We start from the raw sequence: 26,935 nt of genomic DNA on the forward strand, positions 1-26,935 counted from the left end.
GAAAGAATTATTTCACAAGGATGCAGCCAGAGTGATATAATAATATGCATCTAAACGACAAACAATGATTTTACTTAAGATCAAATCACAAAATGAGATATATTTTTAAGTACATCCTTGATGACATCCATCAAATATTTGCCTGTTGCCTACTTCTAATTTAGACTTAATATGTTTTATTTATAAGACAGACTAAATATGTCCAGTTCTTTTGAAAACCTATTTCTTTTCTCTATCAAATTTGTCAATAGCAATATTACAGCATTTATTCGACATGCGAAAACTGCCATTTATATCGACATGCGAAAACTGCCATTTATATCCACATGCCATCAGATCTTCCATAGTCCATTAGAGTGTTACAATACGAGTCCTTGTCAGTAACACTGATAGAACATGGTGTTTTATCGTCCATTTCCTGTTTTCTGGAGACAATTTTCATACTTCTTCATTACCGAGCTATTTTTGTCAAAGTCTGCATAACTGAGCTACCACCTCCTTAGAAGGTATTGTCTGAATTATTGCCCATCCTGTGATTAACAGTCAGTGACATGAATAGTGTTCAGTCCATTGATATTCATTATTCTTTTGTTTTGTTTCTTTTTAACCCTTATCCTGCTAAATTTCTATAATGAACTTGTCTGTCTTTTAATTTGGACAGCATCATTAACTGTTAAATGGGGTGCTTACCAGAAAGATATGGACTTAATGGCGAACACTGCATAGATGTACAGGCTGATCCTGATCTACACTGGTCGCAAAGGCAGAATCAATCGTGTCCAGCATGATAAGGGTTAACATACTTTAACGAAAGTTGTCAGAAGAGACAGGGTGCTCAACTAATTCGGTGCTGGAAAGTCAATTAGGGCATATGTCAGGAAATGAGAGCTATCACTAAAGTGATAAATACCCCTGAATACTGCTTTGTTACAGGAAATAAAACATTTCATGAGTAAAGTTTCTGAACTTACAATGTAAGTTCAATTAAAGGAAGAAATAAAGGGGGGTATGGTTGCCTTCTTCCATCCTAGAAAAAAATGTTTTGCACATCTATAGTTCACTGACATTGTCATACAAAATGTAAGTGATGATGCAGAACAACTATTTTAAGTTTGAAACAAATCAATTCTATAAAAACAGCTAGAGTGAAAGCATATCAAAACTTAAATCAGAAACTTTATGTATAAATGGGTCATAATTCATTGAAAATTTCTACCAGAGTATAGTGTACCTTGTGTTAGATGATAGGAGTGATAATGAGAGACAACTATTTAAAGTCTGAAGCAAATCAATCAAGTAATAACAAAAGATAAAATGTCAGAAAGTGCATTCAAACATTAACCAAGCTGTGGATGCAGACATAGAGGCCAGGGTGTGTGCCAATAACTCTCAACATACTTCATATAGTCAAGCTAAAATCAGTATCAGAATCAAATGAATTAAGACTGCAACAGAAGAAATATTTTTTCTTCGATATCCTCCTACTTTTATGGTAATTTGTCAAGAAAATATTTTAGTAATTTGCTTACAGTTATCTGGGTTTAATTGTACTAAGAGCTAGAAAATTTATTTCAATTCTTCCCCTGGAACTTTTTGTTGTGCTGACCAAATTCTCTAGTTAATGCCAGAAATTGTTACTTTGACATATTCCAATACAGATTACCTATAGATTACACTGATAATGTGCAAGTCTGATATTGAAGATGTGCCTATTTTGAATTTGATTTGAGCCTGCCTGAACTCACAATGATAGTCTTAGTTGAAGATAGTCTTTGGCAAATTTCATTTTGTTTCAGACATGAGTGGGCACCTGGCTACCGCCCTTCTGTTAGATAACTGGGTGCTTTCCTCACATGAAGAATTATATATTACTAGCAAGGTTTTGATTTGTTTGTTTTTTGTTTAACACCATTCTTCAACAGTATTTGTTATGTAATGGTGGGCAGTTAACCTAATCAGTGTTCCTGGATTCTGTACCAGTCAGTACAAACCTGTTCTACACCATAAACTGCCAACTTCCCCATATTAATTAATCAGCGGATGGATGATTTCAGACACAATGACTTTTATCAAGTCATCACAGAGAAATTTGCCTTGCCCGAGGTTGGAATCCACTACCTCTCCATCTGTTTATCTGTGCTCTCCCTATTGAGCTAAGCGACTAGGCTGCAAGGTTTTGGACATATTGTGGTAAGGGGCAAATAAATGATGTCGGCAACATTGAGAATTGACCATGAAGTCCTTTTCTCACATTTTAAAAGCAAAAAGATATTGCAGGATGACTTTAAGGCTATATTGTACTTTTACGGATTTCCAATTTTCTGCTGATCAGGCACTCTGTGAATGACATAAGCATCGCTCCATCAGATTAATTCATTGTATGGAATAATTCCAAAAATCAAAAGAACCAATCCTGATCTTACCTTGTCAACAGCATTGATCACCTTGTAATATTTCCCATTCAATTTATTCCTCTTTATTCCCCTATCTTTTCAATCCTCCCACTCCATCAGTCTTATATCTGGAAGATATATATCATAAACCAATGTTTCTATAGCAATAATTCTTGTTACGATATTGCTAAATTTCTATAATAAATTTGTAAATCTTTCAATTTTGACAGAAACATTAACTGTTAAAAGGGGTGCAGCATACTTAAAAAAAAACCTGACTGAATGGGGAACAGTGCAGATCATGATAAGACTGCTCATGATCTACACTGGTCGCAAAGGCAGAATCAGTCTTGTTTAGCATGATAAGGACTAACAATGACAAATGAGCTTATAAATATCTACCAGTATAATAAGTAGAAGGTTAGAAACATCTGAAGTTTCTTATCTAGGAGTAACAAACATGAAAATCTTTTTAACTTTTACCCTGCTAATTTCTTGTCCATCCTTCAATTTGGGCAGTTCAACTTATTTTTCAAAGGGATGTTCACTGAAAATTTACTGACTGAATAGCAAACAGTGCAGACCATGATCAGCCTGCATATATGTGCAGGCTCAATTTGGTCTGCACTGGTCACAAAAGGCAAAACCACTTTCCACCAGGCGGCGAAAGGTTAACTTCTGTTATAAGTTTAGATGATATAAATGTGTGAATGTTATTTTCTGCGCGGATAAATTTCAGCTGAAATTGAAAACACAGCAAAAAATATGAGAAAGCATTTGATTTTGAAAAGGAAGGTTAACCTTTGCATGTTTTATCCTTTTTATAAAATAGTATTTTCCTCTCTCTCCAAGAAATTAAAAGATTACACTGTATCACACTGAGGAACTTCAGTTTTAGTTAAAGCAGACAGAAAACAGCTGAGAAAATGGTTTGTCCTTGGTAATAAGGAAATATCAGCCACACCATGAGAAAACCAACACTGTGCATTTGCGATCAGCATGGATCCAGACCAGCCTGCGCATCTGCACAGTCTGGTCATGAGGATCCATGCTGTTCGCTAACGGTTTCTCTAAAAAATTGCAATAGGCTTTAAAAGTGAACAGCATGAATCCTGACAAGTCTGCGCAGATGCGCAGGCTGGCCTGGATCCATGCTGGTCGCGATGTCACTATGTTGGTTTTCTCATGGTGCGGCTCAATTATCAGTAATACAAAAAAAAATATAAAAATTTGCAAATAATAACCTCAACCCCGATTGTATTTGCTTTATGGCGTGGTCACACTACACGTAGTTAATCGTAGTAAGGAATGACCGTAGTTGATCGTACTAAGCGTAGTTACACGTAGATAATCGTAGTCAAACGTAGTAATGATCGTAGTTCGAACTTATGATTTGTCCGTAGTAAGCAAATAATTTTTCGACATGTTCAAAATCTGACTACGATTAACTACAATGTTTTGACACTACTGTGACCGTAGTTTGAACGTAGTTGATCTTAGTTAAACGTACTTGATCGTACTTAACAGTAGTGAGTATCGTTTTTGATGGTAGTACAAGAAAAACACATCGATAGTATGGTTCAACTACGATCAACTAGGACTCCACTACGGCTAAACTAAACTAGGGCTCCACTACGGCTAAACGCTTTTCCGTAGCTCAACGTAGTTGATTGTAATTTGTCGTAGTTGTTCGTACTTCGATCGTAGTATATACATAGTGTAATGTAGTAACTCGTGGTAAGACGTAGTGATACCCTAGTTAACCCTATCCGATTTACCCAAGATGACCCAATATTGAACTCATCCAAGATTTAATTGAGGGTAACATTCTGACTAAGTTTCATTAAGATTGGCTCAAATTTGTGACCTCTAGAGTATTAACAGTCAAACTGTTGACGCCGCCACCGACCACGACGAAGACGGACGACGGACACAGGGCGATCACAAAAGCTCACCTAAAAAATGTTTCAGAATCAGATCTTTGAATGTGGTAATTTTCTGAAGGTCATATGAGGGTCAAGGTCATTTATACATAGGTATGTCAGTATGCTTTGCCACAAGGACTGTTGAGTGCCAGTATTAACTAAATCAGGTATTTAATAGGCTGTTACAAGCGATGTGGTTTATATAGATGGGCAGTTCAATGGCTTTATGTCTAAGACATAAAAAGTAATTTATCATGCATCTAGTTTTCATGACAAAACATAAACAATGGGGGTAACATTTGTGTCTGCAGATCTTGTTAAAATTCAGTATTAAAAAGGAGTATTTGGTGCAAAGATAATTTACTTCCACCATTTTACTTATAAAAGCACTTAGTCATTACAAAGATTTCTACTGAGCATAATAAAAATTTTGTGAAAATTTCCTTTGAAGCACTATTAAGTCCTGCAACTGTCTCACTAAATAAGCATGTTGAAAAATACATCTGCAAAATTCAATTTGGTAAGTTTTCCTAGAATCACATCTACAGACTGACTTATATTGCTATCAGGACACAGCAAGGGTAAGTTTTATGATGAATAAATTCTGTTTAAAAGCCAGGGTAATCTCATACAATGTGATATATGGATGCAATCCAGTTATCCTTCAATCAGGAAACAGATCAACATATTTACTCTTCCCCCAACAACATGTTTCCAAACACAAGAACAACACAACCATTTCATGATAGCTACTAAAGCAACAGTTCATATTACTTAGGTAAACATCAGTGTTTTTTTTTGTTTGTTTTTTTTTTTAATCATTTTAGCATTTCAATAATTATATCGCTTGATATACCTGTAGTTAACGCAATGTCATGGTGTGGTAATTTTTCTTTGATATTTACAACATGATAAGCAAAAACGATGCTATAACAAACTGTGGTTGCGCAGGCTTGTCTGGATCCTTGCTGGTTGCAAATGCACTATGTTGGTTTTCTCTGATGGTGCGTCTCATACATCAGCACACTAATTCCACTTCTTTTATCAAGACAAGTGGAAACAAAACTCCCCGCAAACCAAGTTTATAAAGACAGGCATATACGAAGGTATTGCAGAGCAACTTTAGAAAGGACATTAGTGGAAACTTAAAAATCCCACAAACGGAAGTTATAAATTCAAGCAGAAACTAACAAGGAAGTCAATGAAGACTGGCCAATACATGAGTGGTGAAGACTTAAGTTTGTAACAAGAGCACCGCCTGGGGGTGTCATCGCTCACTGTTCCGGACAATATGCAAGAAAAGGGTTATGATTCTTGGCCTTCTTACTAATTTTAATTGATAACAAAAAATGTATGAAGTTTCAAAGCTATATAAGTATCCGAGAAAAATAAACTTAAACAAAAACAACCAAAAAATACTGATTTTCTGAGTTAAAAAGGCACATTATTCTGACGAAATGCACGAGAGAGTTATGGTTCTTAATATACTTACTAATATAATGATAATAAACAAGTGTACAAACTTTCAATGCCATAGCTCTTATAGAATTCAAGACAATAGTAGCGCAATGCTAAGCAATATACACTCGAAAGTATAACCTTTGATACCTATGTGTGACTTTCACATTGAAGCAAGCCATCCAGAACATGCGCTTTGCAAGTCGTCACGAGCAGTTCAAGAGTTACAGAGCAGACAAGAAACATAGTCATCTGACCTTTGACCCCTAAGTGTGACCCTGACCTTGAAGCGAGCCATCTAGAACATGACTGTGCTCTGCATGTTTGTGTCAAGTTTCTTCAAAATTCTTCAAGGGGCTCAGATATGACCTTTGACCTCTATGTGTGACCTTCTCTGAAACATGCGCTCTGCATGTCGTCCTGATGTAGTGAACATTTGTGCCAAGTTCCTTTAAAATCCTTCAAGCAGTTCAAGAGTTACAGAGCAGACACAAAACAAAATCATATGACCTTTGACCCCTAAGTCTGACCTTGACCTTGAAGTGAGCCATCCAGAACATGCCCTCTACACCTTGTCTCCATGTGGTTGTGTCAAGTTTCTTTGAACTCCTTCAAGGGGTTTAAGAGTTACAGAGCAGACAAACTGCTAACGGACAGACGGATAGACATCAGTGTCATAACATAATAAGTCCCAGGAACTCTTGGCCTACATATACATCTAACAATGATAAACAAGTCTGCAAAGTTTCAAAGTAGTGTTCTTTATAGTATTCAAGTAAAGTGGACCTAAACAAAAAATTTAACCAAGAAATTAAAATTTTCTAAGTACAAAAAGGGCCATAATTCTGACATGTAAGAGTTATTGTTCTTGTTGTACTTACTCATTTGTATAATGATAAACAAGTGTGTGCAGTTTCAAAGCTGTAGCTGTTATAGTTTTTAGGAAAAAGTGGACCTAAACAAACATTTTAATCAAGGAAGTATATAATTAGCATAAAATGCTTACTAGACCTACATAGTCATCCATTGATGATATTGGGGTCATCTACTCTTTAAGCCCAATCTTGCTTTCCTATTTTTTGCTTTGGTTGTCTTGCACTTTTCAGGGAAAGTTCACTACTATGCCAATAAACACCAGATCTTATATTTACAGTTATGGTTTCATAACATAACCACTTGTGAAACTATAGCATCTGATGTTCACTTGGTGAAAAAACAAATAACCTCATTTCTTTGATAATATTTTAGTCAATTCTCTTCCTGTCTATAATGTAACATATTTACCATAAGAGATAATAGAAATTTCTGTCTAATTTGTGGCTAATATTATATTTATTGTCCATATAAAGGCTGTTGCCCCCAGCTGTAATATCAATTACAACACAAGAGATTTGATATAAACAGATAAAACACCAGGGATGATAATAATTGCTTAATATCTTTCATCTACAGAAAAGAATCAAATATCTTTCCAGACAATTTCCTTTAACCAGCACATTTTCTGTATGTTAAAAATGTTAAATTTTGACTACTGGAAGCAGAGAACCATTCTGAATTTTCTTTTTCAAAGGTCACAGAGAAATACAATTCATTCTGGTTATATTAAAATTGCACAAGGTTTAGGAGGACTGAAATTCCACAACATGGGAATATCTTTGCCTTTGTTCCACAATTTAACACAGAACTGACTTTTAAATAAATCATGGAAACTAGAGATGCTTTTGAGAAAAGCGCATGTCTCCCACAACTGCCCCTATCAAAAATGTCTAGTTTCTCTTGATAGTTTAGACAAGTAGATCCAATTAGATGGTCTGGACGAGTGGATCCAATCAGTAATTCAAGGGCCATAAATCAAAAGTGCGTGGGCGGATTTGGCTAGTTATTGAACTTGGCTAAGGTCTTATAGCCAAATACATTTTGATCAAGTTTGGTGAAGATTGGATGAGAAATGTTCGACTGAGAGAGCAGACAAGAGTAAAAAGGCCAATTTTTTGATAATTCAAGGGCCGTAACTCCAAAATGCCTAGACCGATCTAGCTAGTTATCGAACTTGGTCTCATGGTCAAACACGTTTTGTTCAAGTTTGGTGAAGATCGGATGAGAAATGTTCCACTTAGAGTGCGGACAAGAGTAAAAAGGCCAATTTTTCGGTAATTCAAAGGCCATAACTCCAAAATGCCTGAACTGATTTGGCTAGTTATTGAACTTGGCTGAGGTCTCATGGTCAAACACATTTGTTCAAGTTTGGTAAAGATCGGATGAGAAATGTTCAACTAAGAGTGCGGACAAGATTAAAAAGGCTGATTTTTGGTAATTCAAGGGTCATAACTCCAATACGCCTGGACCGATTTGGCTAGTTATCGCACTTGGCTGAGGTCTTATGGTCAAACACATTTTGTTTAAGTTTGGTGAAAATCAGATGAGAAATGTTCAACTTAGAGTGCGGACAAGCTTTGTGACAGACAGACACACAGACTGGAGTAAATCAGTATGTCTCCCACACCACTATGTGGTGGGAGACATAATTAAACAAACACTAGAACCATTGTAAAGACCTAAATTACTCTGTTCTTATTCATTTGCAAACACTGACCTTGACCTATTCAGTCCTAATACTAACATTGATTGACTTATGTTCTAGTAGAAGTGACCTTGACCTCATTGGTTCCATCTGCACTCCCAGTTTTGTTACTGATATAAGCTTCCTACCTAACTCCAGGAATTGAGAAACCGATTTTTTGTATTTGTTTTTATTAATGAGGGCCTCATATGCATTTTCCAACCTTGGTTGTGTTAAAAGCTACTATAGACCAAGTTTCATTCGTTAATAATAAATATATCAATCAGAACTCAATTCATAAAGCTGATAAGTGAGTTTGAGAATTTGTTTCAATCCATCAACTGGTCAAACATCATTTATACTATCTTAAAATAATTTGTCAAAAACTGAGAACTGGTTGGTGTGAGAATCTCAACACTAAATCCCAGAATTTTTGGGCAATATTTTACTTGTCTAAGTAAATTTCAATTAGTTCTGCATATCCAAACAAATGTCTGATACTGTAAAATCATTAAATTTCATGGGCATGAATTTTCGTGGTTTTGGTCAAAACGGCAATTTCGTGGGGATATGAATTCGTGGCTTTCAACTTTTGAACATAAAATGAATGGGAATTTTACTTGTTTGTTGGAATTAAATTTTGTGGATTGACTCAACCACAAAATCCACGAAAATTAGTCCCCCACAGATATTATTAGTTACATTGCTTGTTGGTGACAGGATACGGGATATACGCTGTCTCAAAAATCCATATCAGGTGAGAGCTGTCACCAACAAGCAGCTAGTGTAACGATTTTATCTTGCCGACTACCTTTTACATCCTCGCTGTACTGATTGACACAGATTTTCTATTATAATAAAGCTACTTACAGTGCAGACTGGAATCCTGAAATCTTCCCTGGTTTTCATGATTTGATTATAGTTGATTAACACCAGCAATAAAATGAAAAATGAACTGTATTTTGACAGAATCACAAAACACAGAAGCTCATTTATACAGGTTATGAACTGGTTTTGAAAAACTTTTGCGTTCCATCCTTTCGAAAAATCATCAGATAAGATGTTGTCAGAAATGTCTTTTAAAACTTCCGCTTTAGTCCTGTTTCCTGTTAATTCCTGTATCTTGCAGGTAGATTAAATGATCCTACAACAAACTGCTGTCTTACAAATGCGTTAATTTCTTTGCTTTTCGATGATTTTACTAAAACAACATCAACTTGTCAACGGTCAAGGTCAATCGCGGCTGTTCCATACAGAGTTACTGTTCTTCTATATAATTTCTATTCACTTCACGAACCTAAATGAGATAGGAAAAATAAGAGCGGCAAGAAAACACTAATTTTTTTTTATCTCGGAAATCTATAGCTTGGGCTTATAATCTGACTTGTTTTAATTACCCAAGCGGTGCGGCAGCCATTTTGTTTTTAATCAAATTTCATATCTGTAATGTACTAGCAGGATATGGAATATATCCTGTCTCCACATGACGTCTGTTGACCAATAGAAATGCAAGAATCTTGTAGAACGCGAAATAATAATGATTTCACAGTATCTGCCTTCTTAGTTGGTATGGCATTATTTTATAAATCTGCGAGTGCCCTCACAAGGCAGCAGTTTGGGAATGCTCACCAAAAGTGGAATCCCTCTGTCATTTTGACAGCAATGTTTGTAGATAAAAAATCCAGAGTCATTATAAGAAGATGCACTCAATATAATTAGAAAACGATTAACAAATGTTATCAGAAAAGTTGATTATGTCTTTATTGGTAACTCAGGGTTTACTTCATGGTAAATGAGGGTTTTCTTTATAGTCAATACGATTCAAAAGAAGTACAACTATTTTGTCACGGATAATGGTTTCACTACCTGATTCCCCTTTTCTCAATAATACTATTAACATGTTATTATTACAAATACCGTGCGCGATTAGTACTAGCCAATTTTAACAAGATTATAAGTAGTTGTAGAATTTGAAAGTTTGACTTTAAGGGATAATTTATTTATTTATTTGGGTTTTATGGCACACCAACACAGTATAGGTTATATGGTGCCAAACAGGACTACAAATTTTGGTTCCACATCACATTTACATCGAAATACAAACATGAGGAATGGAATTTTAAGGGATAAGGTATTAAAAAAATTTTATTACGAAATGGCGAGGTTATCCATGTGGCATGTTTTCTTTCCAACCAGTATAAGTATACAACTGGTATACAATAAGTTTTACATTAGTTTAACAGACAGACAACAAAATATACCAATGCATTCTGCTCAGAATAACACATGCAAAATCATTTCCCTACATGGTAAGCTTAGTTTTGCAAATTTAGTGATATATGACATGTCTTTTATGCCTCCAGAGAGAAAATCTGAATGTCACCATGAAATTAATGTAATGTATGCATGGAAAACAACATAAAGTGCAATGAGGCGATAAAGCGCCATGTTCTATGTATAGAACAAATAATTAACATATGCTGCCATTTTGTAAGTCTTAAGTACAGGACGCTTGGCATTAGAGAGTAAATACAAGTATTTAGAAAACTTGGATAGGCCTTAAAGCCATTAGAAATTCATTGGTGCTGATTTCACTGTTTGCATGTTAGGTTATACTCAGATTCTTGCTTATTACTGTTGTTGTTTGTTTGTTTTGTTTTTTTGTTTCTGGTTTAACACCATTTTTCAACAGTATTTCAGTTATATAAAAGCAGGCAGTTAACCTAACCAGTGTTCCAGGATTCTGCCCCAGTACAAACCTGTTCTGTTCAAGTAACTGCCAACTTCCCCATATGAATCAAAGGTGGACAACGAATGACTTCAGACACAATGTCTTTTATATCAAATCTTCAAGGAGAACATAATTTACCAGTATGCTCTTTCAGAGAATCAAACTACTTTGCAATCCGTAGATCTGTGCTCTCCGTACTGAGCTAAGCAGGGGGCCTGGCTGATTACCAATTATGGTAAGACAAAACAAGAGCGCCACCAAGCAGGGCAACATACGCCCGAAGGCTTACATCATAGGATTGGAGCAAAATTTTAAGAACTTGACTGTTGTAGCCCAAAGGACTGGAACAACAAAAGGAAAACTTCAAAAAACAAATCCAAGTCCATAAAAAAAAAAATTCAAAGTCTACAAAAAATCCTTATCAGGTACAGGTATGTAAAAATAGACCTAAAAATTGGAAGTACCATCCATGTTGTACAACAGAAAAGTGGTCTCGGTTTTTCCCTACGGCCAATAATAAAAAAGGTTCAAAATAAGCTATTTATAGTAACATAAAAGGGAAGTAATTAAAAAAAAAAAATATGTACAAAAAAGAGATAGGCCAAGTAAAAACAAGAGCACTGCAATGCAGAGCAATATACACAAAGCAAAGTCATATATGACCTTTGACCCTTAAGTGTGACCTTGACCTTTAAGTGAATCATCCAGAACATGCACTTTGCACATCGTCTCAGTGTGGTGAACATTTCTGCCAAGTTTCTTTGAAATCCTTCAAGGGGTTCAAGAGTTACAGAGCGGACACAAAACAAACTGATATGACTTTTGACCCCTAAGTGTGACCTTGACCTTGAAGTCAGTTGTCCGGAACATACGCTCTGCACTTCGTCTTGGTGTGGTGAACATTTGTGTCAAGTTTCTTTGAAATCCTTCAAGGGGTTCAAGAGTTACAGAGCGGACACGAAACAAACTGACATGACCTTTGACTCCTAAGTGTGACCTTGACCTTGAAGCGAGACATCTAAAACATGCAATCTGCATATCGTCTCAGTGTGGTGAACATTTGTGTCAAGTTTCCTTGAAATCCTTCAAGGGGTTCAAGAGTTACAGAGCGGACACGAAATTGCTAACGGACAGACGGATGGACAGACGGACACCAGCGTCATAACATAATATGTCCCTTCGGGCGTATAAAAATTGGTACTTCCTTGCTAAATTTTCTTTTCAAGTTGGCATGACTACACTCTATGACGTGATACATTTTCATTGAAAAAAAATCACTTCACATTGAAAGAGAGTTATCAAAAGAGAATGTCAAGCTATGTCTCATTAGTAAGGGAAATGATAATGCTTTTTATTTTCTATTTTTTCTTTTTTTAATTAACCTCAAGTTTCCATAAATACAATGGCAAATTGACACTGAATTCTTCTTGGAAAAAAAATATCAAAAAGACAATAGGAAATGTTTTCTTCTGATGCAGCTGAAATAATAGTGAACAATTTCAAAATATAATTTATCTCCAACCGTTACTTAAGTATTTCTAAAACTGTATTTTGGGTAACAATAATGTGCAGAGTTTTATTTATAGTTTGATTTTCTGGTTTGAGAGGTGATTTTATAGACTTGTCTGCTGATTTGGGAAATCAGAATGGTTAGGTAAATAGGTAAATGAGCCGTGCCATGGGAAAACCAACATAGTGGGTATGCGACCAGCATGGATCCAGACCAGCCTGCGCATCCGCGCAGTCTGGTCAGGATCCATGCTGTTCGCTAACAGTTTCTCCAATTCCAATAGGCTTTAAAAGCGAACAGCATGGAGCCTGACCAGACTGCGCGGATGCGCAGGCTGGTCTGGATCCATGCTGGTCGCAAACCCACTATGTTGGTTTTCTCATGGCACGGCTCAAATAAGGTACCTTTTTTATTTAGGTAAGAACTACTATCTTATTGAATAACACTACCTAAGTACAAAAATATTGCTGACCTCAAAACCAAACTATAAAGGCAAATCAAAATTTCATATTACTTAAAATCCAATATTTGCTATGCTTCTGTGTATATAATATTTTCTTTAAATTTATAAACAGTTTTCATACCCAAGTAATTGTAAATATAATCCTGCAAATGTTTTCATTTTTTGAGAGATTAAGCTTCATCCTACAATCACAGAAAAGAGGTGGCATATTCAGCACTCTTTTCTGAGAAAATTCAGCATTCATTGCTGAGGCAATTCAACACTCTTTGCTATCTTTTACTGAGAAAATTAAGCACTCTTTGCTGAGGAAATTCCGCACTCTTTCATAAGAAAATTCAAAACTTTGCTCAGGAAGTTCAGCACACTCTGTCTAGGAAAATCAGCACTCCGAATTAAGGAAGCACAACTATTTGCTGAGAAAGTTCAGCACTTTGAGACTGCTGAGGAAATTCAGCATTCTTAATGGAGGAAACTTTGTGTCCTTGGCTGATGAAATTCAGCCATCATTGCTGAAAAAATTCAGCACTCTAAATGAAGAAGTTCAGTAGTCCCCTTCTAACGAAATTCAGCTCTTTGATGAGAACATGCAACATTGCAGAGAAAAATCAAAAATTTCATGAGAAAATTAGGCAATATGCTGGGGGAAAATTAGCACTTGAGAGCCACAAAAGGCAATTGGGATTACATTTGTTGAAAATTTTCTATAACAGTATTCATTTTCTTTTGTTATAACATGTACCAAGTTTTTTTCTTTATTTACTAAATTTAACTATGTCTTATAAATTACATAACTACAGTTGACACTCGGTATCTCAAATTCCAAGGCATCGTACATTTTACTTCAAGATAATTGAAATCACTGGCAAATTATAAAATATAAAAATGTTATTTTCTTCAATTTTTGCAACAGAATGAACAAGTAAAAGGACTATTCTGTAGTACTAAACAAACATGAATTTTACAAAAGAAATCTCAGCTGGTGAAACATAGCATAAAAGTTTTATGGAATTCTAAGAGGAAACCTGGGGTTTCTACTGGAATTTTCTCAAGCTTTTAAAGGTCCAATACTCAGTTATAGGACAAGGGGTAGCTGGAGAATCAATTTTGATTTGGAACTTTCAGGCTTGTTGTCTTGTCAGCATGATGTCCCATTAAGAATCAGATAATGTGAATTAATGGCACTGACCAATTTGATAAGCTTGAAATCTGTTCTAATGGTGGTTTGAGAATTTTAGAACATGTTTAATGATTGTAAAACTTTAGCCAATTTTAAATTTTGTGTCTCACAACAAGAATGAATGTGATAACTCAATAGTTGTTTTATTTTGAGATGTGTTTTATTAAAAATTGTATTGAAACTGTTTTAACGAAATTAAGAATAAACAATATAATCATTTTATATTGTAGCGTGTGATAAAATATAATTTACATTGTAAATGGCAATGTTTTATAATACTATAATATGAATGCAACTTTGAATTATAAGACCTAAAGCTTGAAATTTATAATTCAGGGGTGTAGTTCGGCTAAAATGGAATTGTAGGCCACTGCCAAAGGAGGGTATGGCATGCTTCCACAGAAATGTTCACATTATAGATGCAAAATGGTGCTTTTTGGTTTATATCTGGACTTTTATGTTTTTCATTTTTCAAAATGAAGTGTAGACCCGGGATAGCTATTGTACAATTTAGAATGTACACCAGTGTCAAAGGCGTAGCTGGACTGATATGGAAGTAAAAGTCACTGTTCTAAGGGTGATAGGGGGGATGTTTCCCCAGAAAAAAATGCATTCCAGATAAAACATGATGCGTTTTAGCGATCACAAGTCAGAATAACTGTGACCTTTATTCAGAATGACTTTGAATCAAGTTCAGAATGCCTACGCCTTAAGTCAAAATGACAGCGATCACAAGTCAGAATAACTGTGACCTTTATTCAGAATGACTTTGAATCAAGTTCAGAATGCCTATGCCCTTAAGTCAAAATGACTGCGATCACAACTCAGAATAACTGTGACCTTTATTCAGAATGTCTTTGAATCAAGTTCAGAATGCCTATGCCCTTAAGCCAAAATGACTGCGATCACAAGTCAGAATAACTGTGACCTTTACTCAGAATGACTTTGAATCAAGTTCAGAATGCCTATGCCCTTAAGTCAAAATGACTGCGATCACAACTCAGAATAACTGTGACCTTTATTCAGAATGTCTTTGAATAAATTTCAGAATGTCTATGCCCTTAAGTCAAAATGACTGCGATCACAAGTCAGAATAACTGTGACCTTTATTCAGAATGACTTTGAATCAAGTTCAGAATGCCTATGCCCTTAGGTCAAAATGACTGCGATCGCAAGTCAGAATAACTGTGACCTTTATTCAGAATGTCTTTGAATCAAGTTCGGAATGCCTATGCACTTAAGTCAAATGACTGCGATCACAAGTCAGAATAACTGTGACCTTTATTCAGAATGTCTTTGAATCAAGTTCAGGATGCCTACGCCCTTAAGTCAAAATGACTGTGATCACAAGTCAGAATAACTGTGACCTTTATTCAGAATGTCTTTGAATAAATTTCAGAATGTCTATGCCCTTAAATCAAAATGACTGTGATCACAAGTCAGAATAACTGTGACCTTTATTCAGAATGACTTTGAATCAAGTTCAGAATGCCTATGCCCTTAGGTCAAAATGACTGCGATCGCAAGTCAGAATAACTGTGACCTTTATTCAGAATGTCTTTGAATCAAGTTCGGAATGCCTATGCACTTAAGTCAAATGACTGCGATCACAAGTCAGAATAACTGTGACCTTTATTCAGAATGTCTTTGAATCAAGTTCAGGATGCCTACGCCCTTAAGTCAAAATGACTGTGATCACAAGTCAGAATAACTGTGACCTTTATTCAGAATGACTTTGGATCAAGTTCAGAATGCCTATGCCGTTAAGTCAAAATGACTGCGATCACAAGTCAGAATAACTGTGACCTTTATTCAGAATGACTTTGAATCAAGTTCAGAATGCCAGGTATGCCCTTAGGTCAAAATGACTGCGATCACAAGTCAAAATAACTGTGACCTTTATTCAGAATGACTTTGAATTAAGTTCAGAATGCCTATGCCCTTAGGTCAAAATGACTGCGATCACAAGTCAGAATAACTGTGACCTTTATTCAGAATGACTTTAAATCAAGTAACTACAATGATAGTGACATTAATTCAGAATTAATCCAGAATGACTATGGCAGTAATGCAGAAAAACATTCCTTAACTCACAATGACTTTCATGGATGACTGATAAAAATGAGACTACTTTTCAGTGCAAAAAATAACTCTTATGTGAAGTTTGGTAAATAAAAGTCTGTTGACCATACAATGACCAAGTATGTAGCAGTTGTCCATCTAAAGATGAGAAGACTGCTTTCAGTGCAAGGAATAACTCTCAGCTAAGTGTAGTAAATGATATTTACCTCCACAAACATGTAAATTCAAAGAAATAATTCAGGAAACCAGACACTGAACTTGTTGAAAAAGAGCCGTGTGATTTTCATTAATAAAAATAAATCAATGCTTTTGTTGTATATAGTCACATTGTGAACATAGCTGAGATGAGCACACATTTTTGATAGAAAAATGTATCTCAATGCATTTTATACATTAATAAAATTATGCAACATTGAAACATTGAGACTAGAAATAGAAAACTAAGCCATCAAAACTGTGGACTTAAAAAGAGTCGGTGCTGTTGCCATATACATGTGTAGTTTTTTGTTTTACACATTCCTTCTTATCATTTCACACATTGTCCAGAATTGACCACTGTTGTAATTTACAGCCCCACTGCTGAGTCTTAATGTCCATTTTATTGACTTGGGGGTTAATATTAATTACATGCCTCATCTTAGCAATCTAGGAGAAATTCCCTCTCTACCCTTGTCCTATAACTGTACTAAGGAAAGTGAACATTTTAATTTCTTTTAAAAAGCACAGAAACTATTTCATTTTATTGGAAAATGAAAGTTGGTATGTAGAAATTCGAAATAAATCGCAGTATATGTACAATTATTTTTCTATGAAGTATGAAGAAAGTTAAAAAGACCTGGGGGGTCATTCTGTCGATTCATTGAAATTTCAACACAATACACATACATTTCTTTGAGTTCCAAAGATCTTCTGTAAATTTTGACCTGCCAATCTTCATTATTTAGTGTCTTGCAGACGTCTATGCACTGGCTATGAAAAAAATTGCCAACTCACTTTCCCTTAGTAATGGACCTTTAATCTTACCTATCATGCACAACTGTGTGATCAGAAAGGTATGACACATCCGTTTTAAGCAAAAAATATATTACTTAAAAGCCAGTATGTATATCACAGAATAATAATATCCGCAATTTTGTAAACAAGAGGGCCAAGATGGCCCTAGGTCGCTCATCTGAGTAACATACCAGTGTAAACATGTTTGACCTAGCGATTTCATAGAGACAAATATTCTGACCAACTTTCATTAAGATTGGACCAAAAATGTGGCCTCTTGAGTGTAAACAACCATTTTCTTTGATTTGACCAAGTAACCTAGTTTTTAAACCCACATGACCAAGATTTGTACTTGTCCAAGACTTACAACAAATGAAAAAACAAGGCAGGGGAGAACAACACGTCAAACACCAAAACTTCATAACATGAGGGTCGTTGACCCTAAAGCGCTCACCTGTGTACAAGGCTTCAAGTGTGTTTGTATAAGTACAGAGTTAGGTTTCTTCTATGTTAGCCTATATTATATTACATGTCACATACACTTTTGAATCTAGGGCAATAATTTGAACAATTACGGTAGACATTATAAATCTGATATCACACGCCAAATATCTAGCTATTATTGATTCAGAGAAGAAGATTTTCAAAGTTTCTAATATAAAAGCCTATAGTAAGTACATGTCAGACACAGGGGCGTGGCCATTTTTTTACCTTAAGGAAATAATTTGGACAAGTATGGTATACATAAAGGGAAAAGTGACCACGCCCCCTGGCAGCCATGTTTTTTGATGAATCGGAATAATTTGAACAATCTTGGTAGAGGGTCACACAAGAACCACTTGTGTAAATTATTTTAAAATTGGGCTAGCAGTTCAAACAAGAAGATTTTTAAAGTTTCCACTTCACACATATATGGAAAAGTGACCACACCCTCTGGCGACCATGTTTTTTGATGAATCAAAATAATTTGAACAGTCTTGGTAAAAGGTCACACAAGGACCATTTGTGTAAAATTATTCTAAAATTGGGCCAGCAGTTTCACACAAGAAGATTTTTAAAGTTTCCACTATATACATATAGGGAAAAGTGACCACAACCTCTGGCAGCCATGTTTTTTGACTATCGGTATAATTTGAACAATCTTGGTAGAGGGTGACATAAGGACCATTCATGTGATATTATTTCAAAGCAGACCATCGGTTTTGAAGGAGCTGTTGTTTGAAGATCCGGGGTAAAAACACGTGATTTTATTTTACACGATTTCAAAATTTAAGAAATCAAAAGGTCTACCAGTTTATTTGACTTTATGTGGCGAATTTATATGAGGCCAATATAAACGAATCTGATTTGGTCCTAAAAAAATAGTAACAAGAGCTGTCTCCATAGTATGACACATGCCCCCGATGGCACTTTGAATGAATAGTTATGGCCGATGTTAGAGTTTAGGACCTTTGAGCTACGGACCTGGGTCTTGCACGCGACACGTCGTCTTACTGTGGTACACATTCATGCCAAGTTATTTGAAAATCCATCCATGGATGACAAAGATATGGACCAGACATGCCCATCAATGCACTATCCTTTAATGTCTAAGTGTGACCTTGACCTTTGAGCTATGGACCTGGGTCTTGCGCGCGACAGGTCGTCTTACTGTGGTACACATTCATGCCAAGTTATTTGAAAATCCATCCATGGATGACAAAGATATGGACCGGACACGCCCATCAATGCACTATCCTTTAATGTCCAAGTGTGACCTTGACCTTTGAGCTACGGACCTGGGTCTTGCGCGCGACACGTCGTCTTACTGTGGTACACATTCATGCCAAGTTATTTGAAAATCCATCCATCGATGACAAAGATATAGACCGGACACGAAAATTGCGGACAGACTGACAGACAGACTGACAGACCGACAGACTGACAGATCGACAGACAGTTCAAAAACTATATGCCTCCCTTTGGGGGCATAAAAATTAGCAGCAGGTAAAAAATACCTGTTATATGGTAAATGATGCTTCAGACCAAGTTTGATGAAGATCCATCAAGCGGTTCATGAGAAGAAGTCGTTTCAAGGTATTTCTATCTTTAGCTACAGCCCTAAAGGGCCAGTACCCCATTTGAACAAAATGAAAGGACTTATGATGCTCGACCAGTGTGAAGCATCAACGATTCTAACGCCTAGAGGGCCTACCCCATTTGAACAAAATTGAGAAAGGACCTTATAATGATGCTACAGACCAAGTTTGATGAAAAGCCATCAAACGATTCTAACAGCCCCTAGAAGGGGCCAAGTACCCCCATTTGAACAAAATTGAGAAAGGACCTTATAATGATGCTACAGACCAAGTTTGATGAAAAGCCATCAAACGATTCATGAGAAGAAGTTGTTTAAATGTATTTCTATTTTTTCCCCTCATCGATGTGGGTTCGAGCCACACTCGGGGCGTTGAATTCTTCATGTGAGGAAGCCATCCAGCTGGCTTACGGAAGGTCGGTGGTTCTACTCAGGTGCCCGCTCGTGATGAAATAATGCACGGAGGGGCACCTTGGGTCTTCCTCCACCATTAAAGCTGGAAAGTCGCCATATGACCCATCATGTGTCAGTGCGACATTAAATCCAAAAAAAAAAAAAAAAAAAAAAAAAAAAAAATTCTATTTTTAGTTCTAGCGGTCCCCTAAAAGGGGCCAAGTGCCCTCATTTGAACATATCTGTCAGAGGACCTTATAATGATGCTACAGACCTGATGAAGATCCATTAAGCGGTTCATGAGAAGAAGTTGTTTAAAGTTTTTTCTATTTTTAGCTCTAGAGGCCCCTAAAAAGGGCCAAGTGCCCCATTTGAACAAAATTGGAAGAGGACCATATAACAATACTACTGACCAAGATTGATGAAGACCCATCAGTAGGTTCATGAGAAGAAACTGTTTAAACGTATTTCTATTTTTAGCTCTAGCAGACCCTAAAAGGGGCCAAGTGCCCCCATTGGAATAAATTTGATAGAGGACCATATAATGATGCTAAAGACTGAGTTTGATGAAGATCAATCCAGCAGTTCAAGTAAAGAAGTCATTTCAATGTATTTCTATTTTTAGCTCTAGCAGAGCCTAAAAGGGGCCAAGTGCCCCCATTTGAACAAATTTGGGAGAGGCCCCTTTAATGACGCTACAGACCAAGTTTGATGAAGATCCATCAAGGGATTCATGAGAAGAAGTTGTTTAAAGGTTTTTCTATTTTAAGCTCTAGCAGTCCCTTAAAGGGGCCAAAATGCCCCCATTTGAACAAATTTGATGACCATTCATCCTATACTAATAGCTCACCCTGAACCTTCAGTTTAGGTGAGCTAAAAAGCAAGCTGGTCCATTTCCATAAATGAAACATGAAAACGCAATTTCCTGTCAAACTTCCTCATAAATTACAGCTCTCAGTCGTAATTTTAAAAGACGGTAAAATTAAATTTCCTGGAGATGTGAACAGATAGCTCTATGTTATAATAAAAATCATTAAGATCAGTATGAAATTCTATGATAGATAAATTCTGTTTAAAAGCCAAGAAAATCTCATATAATGAGATATATGAAACTCCTACAGTCATCAACAACTGTATTTGTTGTGTATGTATCAACATATACAATAATGCTTTCCATATCATGTCCTTACCTTATCATCATTGATTTAAGCATCTTGCTTGATTCAATTTATTCCACTTTCTGTCTGCCATGGGACTCAAATGTTCCAACTCCATCCATCTTATTACTGCAAGACATATGAGCCACGCCATGAGAAAACCAACATAGTGGGTTTGCGACCAGCATGGATCCAGACCAGCCTGAGCATCTGCGCAGTCTGGTCAGGCTCCATGCTGTTCGCTTACAGTTTCTCCAATTCCAATAGGCTTTAAAAGCGAACAGCATGGAGCCTGACCAGACTGCGCGGATGCGCAGGCTGGTCTGGATCCATGCTGGTCGCAAACCCACTATGTTGGTTTTCTCATGGCGTGGCTCATATCATAAACTAATATGTTTCTAGACAATTCAATATTTATCAGTGACAAACGAGCTTACAAACACAACACCAGTACAACACATAGTCAATCTGCACTTTCAGCCATGAAAAACTAATGTTCTTGTCCTGTACAGGAATCTTGTTAAATGTTTTAAATGGCTTTGCAATCACATCTTACAATCTATTTTTCTGCTATTTAACCTTTAGCCTGCTGATGGCAAGTGATTTTGCGACCAGCACAGGCCAAGATTAGCTAGCATATCTGTGCAGGCTGAACATGGTCTGCACTGTTTGCTGTTCAGTCAGTAAATTCGAATAATAAGTGCTACTTCCAAAGTTGAATGATGGACCAGTCCATTTTAGAAATTTATCTGACTAAAGGTTTAAACAAAAGTCAAACCTATTCTAATGACCACCTGACAAAAAAGGACAGCCTGGATTTATAGACCAACAGCTTCATTTCCATATCTATTCATTTTCAGTTCCTTTCAACTACCAAATAAATACCATTTAAGGACCACTTGTTTGCTTCCCGAACATGGTCTTTATATAAAGGCTGAACTAGATGTATGACCTTGGAACTAAATTACCTTGATAATGCAGAACCTTGTTGCTAAGGACATGATACTCAGTCACATATAGATTACCAAGCATCTACACAAGACTGCACCTTCCAGAAACTATTAGATCTTCTGGTCATTTTCAAAACTAAGCAGTTATACATGTATAAGACAGTTGAACATTGTAAAATAAAACATTTTATCACCATGAACACCACTCAAGAAACTCCAATATAGCTTCCTCTCTATAAAGTATGAAATTTGGAATAAGTACAAATAGTTGGCAAATTAAAGAAATACAAAAATGTTATTTTCTTCCATTTTGCAAAATCAAATATTTATTAAAAACAGAGGGAACTTTGTTCAATAAACAAGTTAAAAGGCCATTCTATGGTAATAAACAAATATCAATTTTACAAAAGAAATCTCAGCTGGTAAAGGGAAGAGTAAAAGCCTTATAGAATTCTAAGAGGAAACCTGGGGTTTACTGGGAATATCCGCAAGCCTTTAATCTGACCTATCACGCACAACAGTGTCAACAGAAAAGGATGACACACCTGATTTAAGCAAAAAGATATCACTCAAAAGCCAGAGAGATAATTATTATCACAGAATATACCACAATTTTCTAAAATAAAATGCAAACTAGTCCATTTTCATCAATGAAACACAAAAACATAACTTTCTATCAAACTTTCTCATGAATTAAAGCTCTCAGTTATAATTTTGCATTGTAAAAGATTACAAAATTGAAATTAATTAAAATCCAAAATTTTCCTGGAGATATGAACAGATAGCTCTCTGTTATTATAAAGATCATTAAGATCAGGGTGAAATTCTATGACAGATTAATTCTGTTTAAAAGCCAAGAAAATCTCATATAATGTGACATATGAAACTACTAAATCCTTCATTTAAAGACACTAGATAAAGTAAGACTGCAAGATACTGTTTCAATAGCTGTACCAAAGACTAAAAGGCTGATGTATGGCAATCGGAGCTTTGCATATCTGTGCTTCTTTGGGCACTATGAAATTCTTTTCCCATCGAGATATGGTTTGACAATTGTCATTGGCTACTTTTTAAAAGTCTATTAAAAACCTGTATCTTTATACAACACTACATCTTGCAAACGGGCGATTGCAGTTATCTCTTCATAAATATGAAATGCAGCTGCAGGTGTAAAACTGTGATTTTATACAAAATGTTTTTGACGTTTAATACCTATAATTATCTATTTCTCTCGTTTGGTTTTATATCTTTATTCTGGATATTCATATTCAGTTAATCTAGATAGCACTGTTGTTTTTTTTTCTGTATTTATAACTGAGCCGTGCCATGAGAAAACCAACATAGTGGGTTTGGGACCAGCATGGATCCAGACCAGCCTGCGCATCCGCGCAGTCTGGTTAGGCTCCATGCTGTTCGCTTTTAAAGCCTATTGGAATTGGAGAAACAGTTAGCGAACAGCATGGAGCCTGACCAGACTGCGCGGATGTGCAGGCTGGTCTGGATCCATGCTGGTCGCAAACCCACTATGTTGGTTTTCTCATGGCACGGCTCAACTGTATTTTTTGGCAAGCTTGCTGCATATATAGCACTTTTGAATGCGTCAAAGGTCAAAAGCAGGTCCAAGGGGAGACACATGAGGTGTGCATGCATTCATGTTCATGACCATGCTTATCACAGTATACACTGGAGTATGGTATAACACGCACAATAACATTTTCCTTCTGATCTGGTGCCAGTGTAATAAACCAACTGGGAAAATTTAACAACAAAAATGCCATTTCTAATTTCCTTCAACTATTACTTATGGACCTTGAAAATAACCATAACAACACAAATGTAAATATTAAGTATTTTGCACAAAATGCATTGTTTAAGATAAGCAAGATATAATATGCCAGACATGCAGAACCAAAATCTAATGCAGCCAATAAATCATCTTAAATACAGTTATTCCTGTAAGAAAACATATTCAATTTAAAGTTCTTATTTCGACATTATTTACATATGAGCCACGCCATGAGAAAACCAACATAGTGGCTTTGCGACCAGAATGGATCCAGACCATCCGCGCAGTCTGGTCAGGATCCATGCTGTTCGCTAACGGTTTCTCTAATTCCAACTGGCTTTGAAAGTGAACAGCATGGATCCTGACCAGACTGGGTGGATGCACAGGCTGGTCTGGATCCATGCTGGTCGCAAAACCACTATGCTGGTTTTCTCATGGCGCGACTCATATCATGTTCCCATATAGAATCCCATAAATTGTTCTACATTTTTAAAAAAACCTATACCCTACTAGCATGGTTAAGTAATTAAATTTTCAAGGCAAGTTGGGCAATGTCCTAAAAACAGCAGGGCTACAACCATGAACTTTCTTTTCTGCAATGATCAAATTAAAATGGTGAAAATTTATGCACGTCTGAATAAAGTAGATGTGACAGAAAAATTAAACCAAATCTGCTGGGGCTTGGGTTCACCTTAAGTTTAAAGAAGTGAGTTTCCATTGGAGTGGATGAAAAACATTCCATAGTTGTTCAAAGGCTTTTTAAGTGCAATGTACATATTACATATTATACCAAATTTATATTTTAGCGCCCTTTCCATGACAAACATGTTCAAAGGTGTTTTATATAGAAAGGTAGTCACTCTGGGTGCCAATATATCCTCTACCAGTACAGACGCAGAGCAATTTGACCAGAGGGATAGAGAGAGAGAAAGCCCCCATAACAGAGTGAGAGAGTTCTGACAGTGACCTAGCATGATGAAGCAATATGAAAGATTCCACTCGATTGTGTATTGCTTAAGCACATATACTTCTGTTATGTAAGTGCAGAATAATATAGAAGTAATTATGATCAAGCAAGTTGTTTATACATAATGTTTTACATCAAGTCCAGTTAAATGCATGCAGAAATTGTCAAAGCGTAATGTGTAGTAGTGAAGATGTTCATAGACTAATAAAGGACAACGTCCTTGAGAACCCCATCCACTTGGCATCTAAACAAAATCTTCCTGCTAAATTTAACCAAATTGGACAATTCCCAAAGTTATGGAACCTGCACAGTGCTTATCAGCTCATGACAGTGGACAAAGTAGAGTTACTGAACCTATGCATTGCATGTCATATCATGACAGTGAACAGGTGTGTGAAGTTTCAAGTTTGAATCCTTTCCTATTATTGGATACTGAGATACCAGCTTACATACAAAAACTTAACCAAAAACTGCTAAGTTGAAAAAGGGGCATAATTTTGCAAAAATGCAAAGTAGAGTTATGAGACCTGCACAGTGCATGTCAGACCATGACAGTGAACAAGTGTGTGAAGTTTCAATCCATTTCCATTAGTGGGTTTTGAGATACCAGCTAACATACAAAACCTTAACCAAAAATTTCTGGTTGAATTTGAAGTCGAAAAAGGTAAAAAGGAAAACAGAGTTATGGAACCTGTGCAATGTAAGTCAGTTTATCACAGTAAATAAGTGTGTGAAGTTTCAATCCATTCCCACAAGTGGTTACTGAGACACCAGTTTACATACAAAAACTTAACCAAATTGGGACGCGGACGCTGACGCACTGGCGAGTCCAATAGCTCTACCTATTCTTTGAATAGTCAAGCTGAAAAGAATAAATCTTTGAATATACAAAACAAAATATTAGCTAACACTTTTAATATAAAAGAAAAGACCAAGCATGATGATCCGATACTAGCAGGTCATAAAAGTGTTTCTCTCCTTAATTCCAATTAAGAGTGCAATATTAACAGTTGTAAATATTTACTTAAGTAGTAAGTAACACCCTAGGTGTCCATTTTAAAGCTTTTTAAACAGACATTTTAAAAAGATATTTTAAGTGCTTTGCAGTGGCTCTTCACACATTATTATATCAGCTTATAGTATTTGTGTCAACTTATAGTACAAAATTCTTTATACAATCTTAGTATATATTGCATGGATATAATCGGATATGTGGTATTAGTGTCATCTTGACCAAAGAAAAAATTTAATGTAACCTAAACAAGTGTGATAGCTCTATTTAAGGAATTAAAAGATATAGTATCTGCTATTTCAACTATTAAATCTATAAAATAAACATGCTTTTAATTCATTATATCAAACATAGAAAGTTGATAGAGAGAGAGATAATCAACAAGAGCTGTCACAGGAGACAGCGCGCTCGACTATTTCGATGCTGGATAGTGAAACTAGGCACATCTGAGGAAACTAGAGCTGTCACTGGAGTGTTTAATGACTCCGATTGTGGATGAAGATATTGCACAATAGCCTGAGTCTATGTCAAAAATATCAACTTAAAGTAATAAGAGAGGTAAAGATAAAATGTATCAAAACACTATATAAGTATATCCTAAGCAAAAAGGGGCACAATTCATTAAATATTGGTGCCAGAGTTATGCAGCTTGTGTCATATAGTGTGGGTGATGATGATGAACAACTATTTTAGGTTTGAATCAAATCCATTCAGTAATAACAGAGACAGAGTGGAAGTGCATCAAAACTTTAACCTAAAATTCTAAGTAAAAAGGGGGAATAATTAATGAAAAATTGGTGCCAGAGTTATGCACCTTGCGTCATATGGTGTGGGTGATGATGTTGAACAACTATTTTAAGTTTGAATCAAATCCATTCAGTAATAACAGACAGAGTGAAAGTGCATCAAAACTTTAACCTAAAATTCTAAGTAAAAAGGGGAAATAACTCATGAAAAATTGGTCCCAGAGTTATGCACCTTGTGTCATATGATAAAGGTAATGATGCTGAACAATTGTTTAAGTTTAAATCAGATCCATACAGTAATAACAGAGATAGAGAGAAAGTGCATAAAACTTTAACCTGAAATTCTAAGTAAAAAGGGGAATAATTCAAGAAAAATTGTGCCAGAGTTAATGCATCTTGTGTCATTTGATGTGGGTGATGATGTTGAACAACTATTTCAAGTTTGAATCAAATCCATTCAGTAATAACAGAGGTAGAGTGAAAGTGCACCAAAACTTTAACCTGAAATTCTAAGTAAAAAGGGGAAATAATTCATGAAAAAATGGTGCCAGAGTT

General features: G+C 35.9%; 2 protein-coding genes across 3 annotated transcripts in view; both read right to left on the reverse strand.

The window, feature by feature from the left end:
• The window catches only part of LOC128547945 (uncharacterized), a 322,495-nt gene that overhangs the window by 137,054 nt on the left and 158,506 nt on the right, over positions 1-26,935 (reverse strand). The window lies entirely within an intron of this gene.
• Positions 1-26,935, reverse strand: part of LOC128547946 (FMRFamide receptor-like) — a 174,287-nt gene that overhangs the window by 82,589 nt on the left and 64,763 nt on the right. Inside the window, exons 3-4 of one of the 2 annotated variants that reach the window (XM_053521896.1) lie at positions 20,953-21,048; positions 2,424-2,521 (exon numbers count right to left, since the gene is read on the reverse strand). The gene's annotated coding sequence lies outside the window, so the exon portion shown is untranslated. The remainder of the gene's footprint in view (positions 1-2,423; positions 2,522-20,952; positions 21,049-26,935) is intronic. The other variant, XM_053521895.1, reaches the window with a different exon arrangement.

Source organism: Mercenaria mercenaria, chromosome 13 (assembly GCF_021730395.1).
Source record: "Mercenaria mercenaria strain notata chromosome 13, MADL_Memer_1, whole genome shotgun sequence".
Lineage (NCBI taxonomy): Eukaryota > Metazoa > Mollusca > Bivalvia > Venerida > Veneridae > Mercenaria > Mercenaria mercenaria.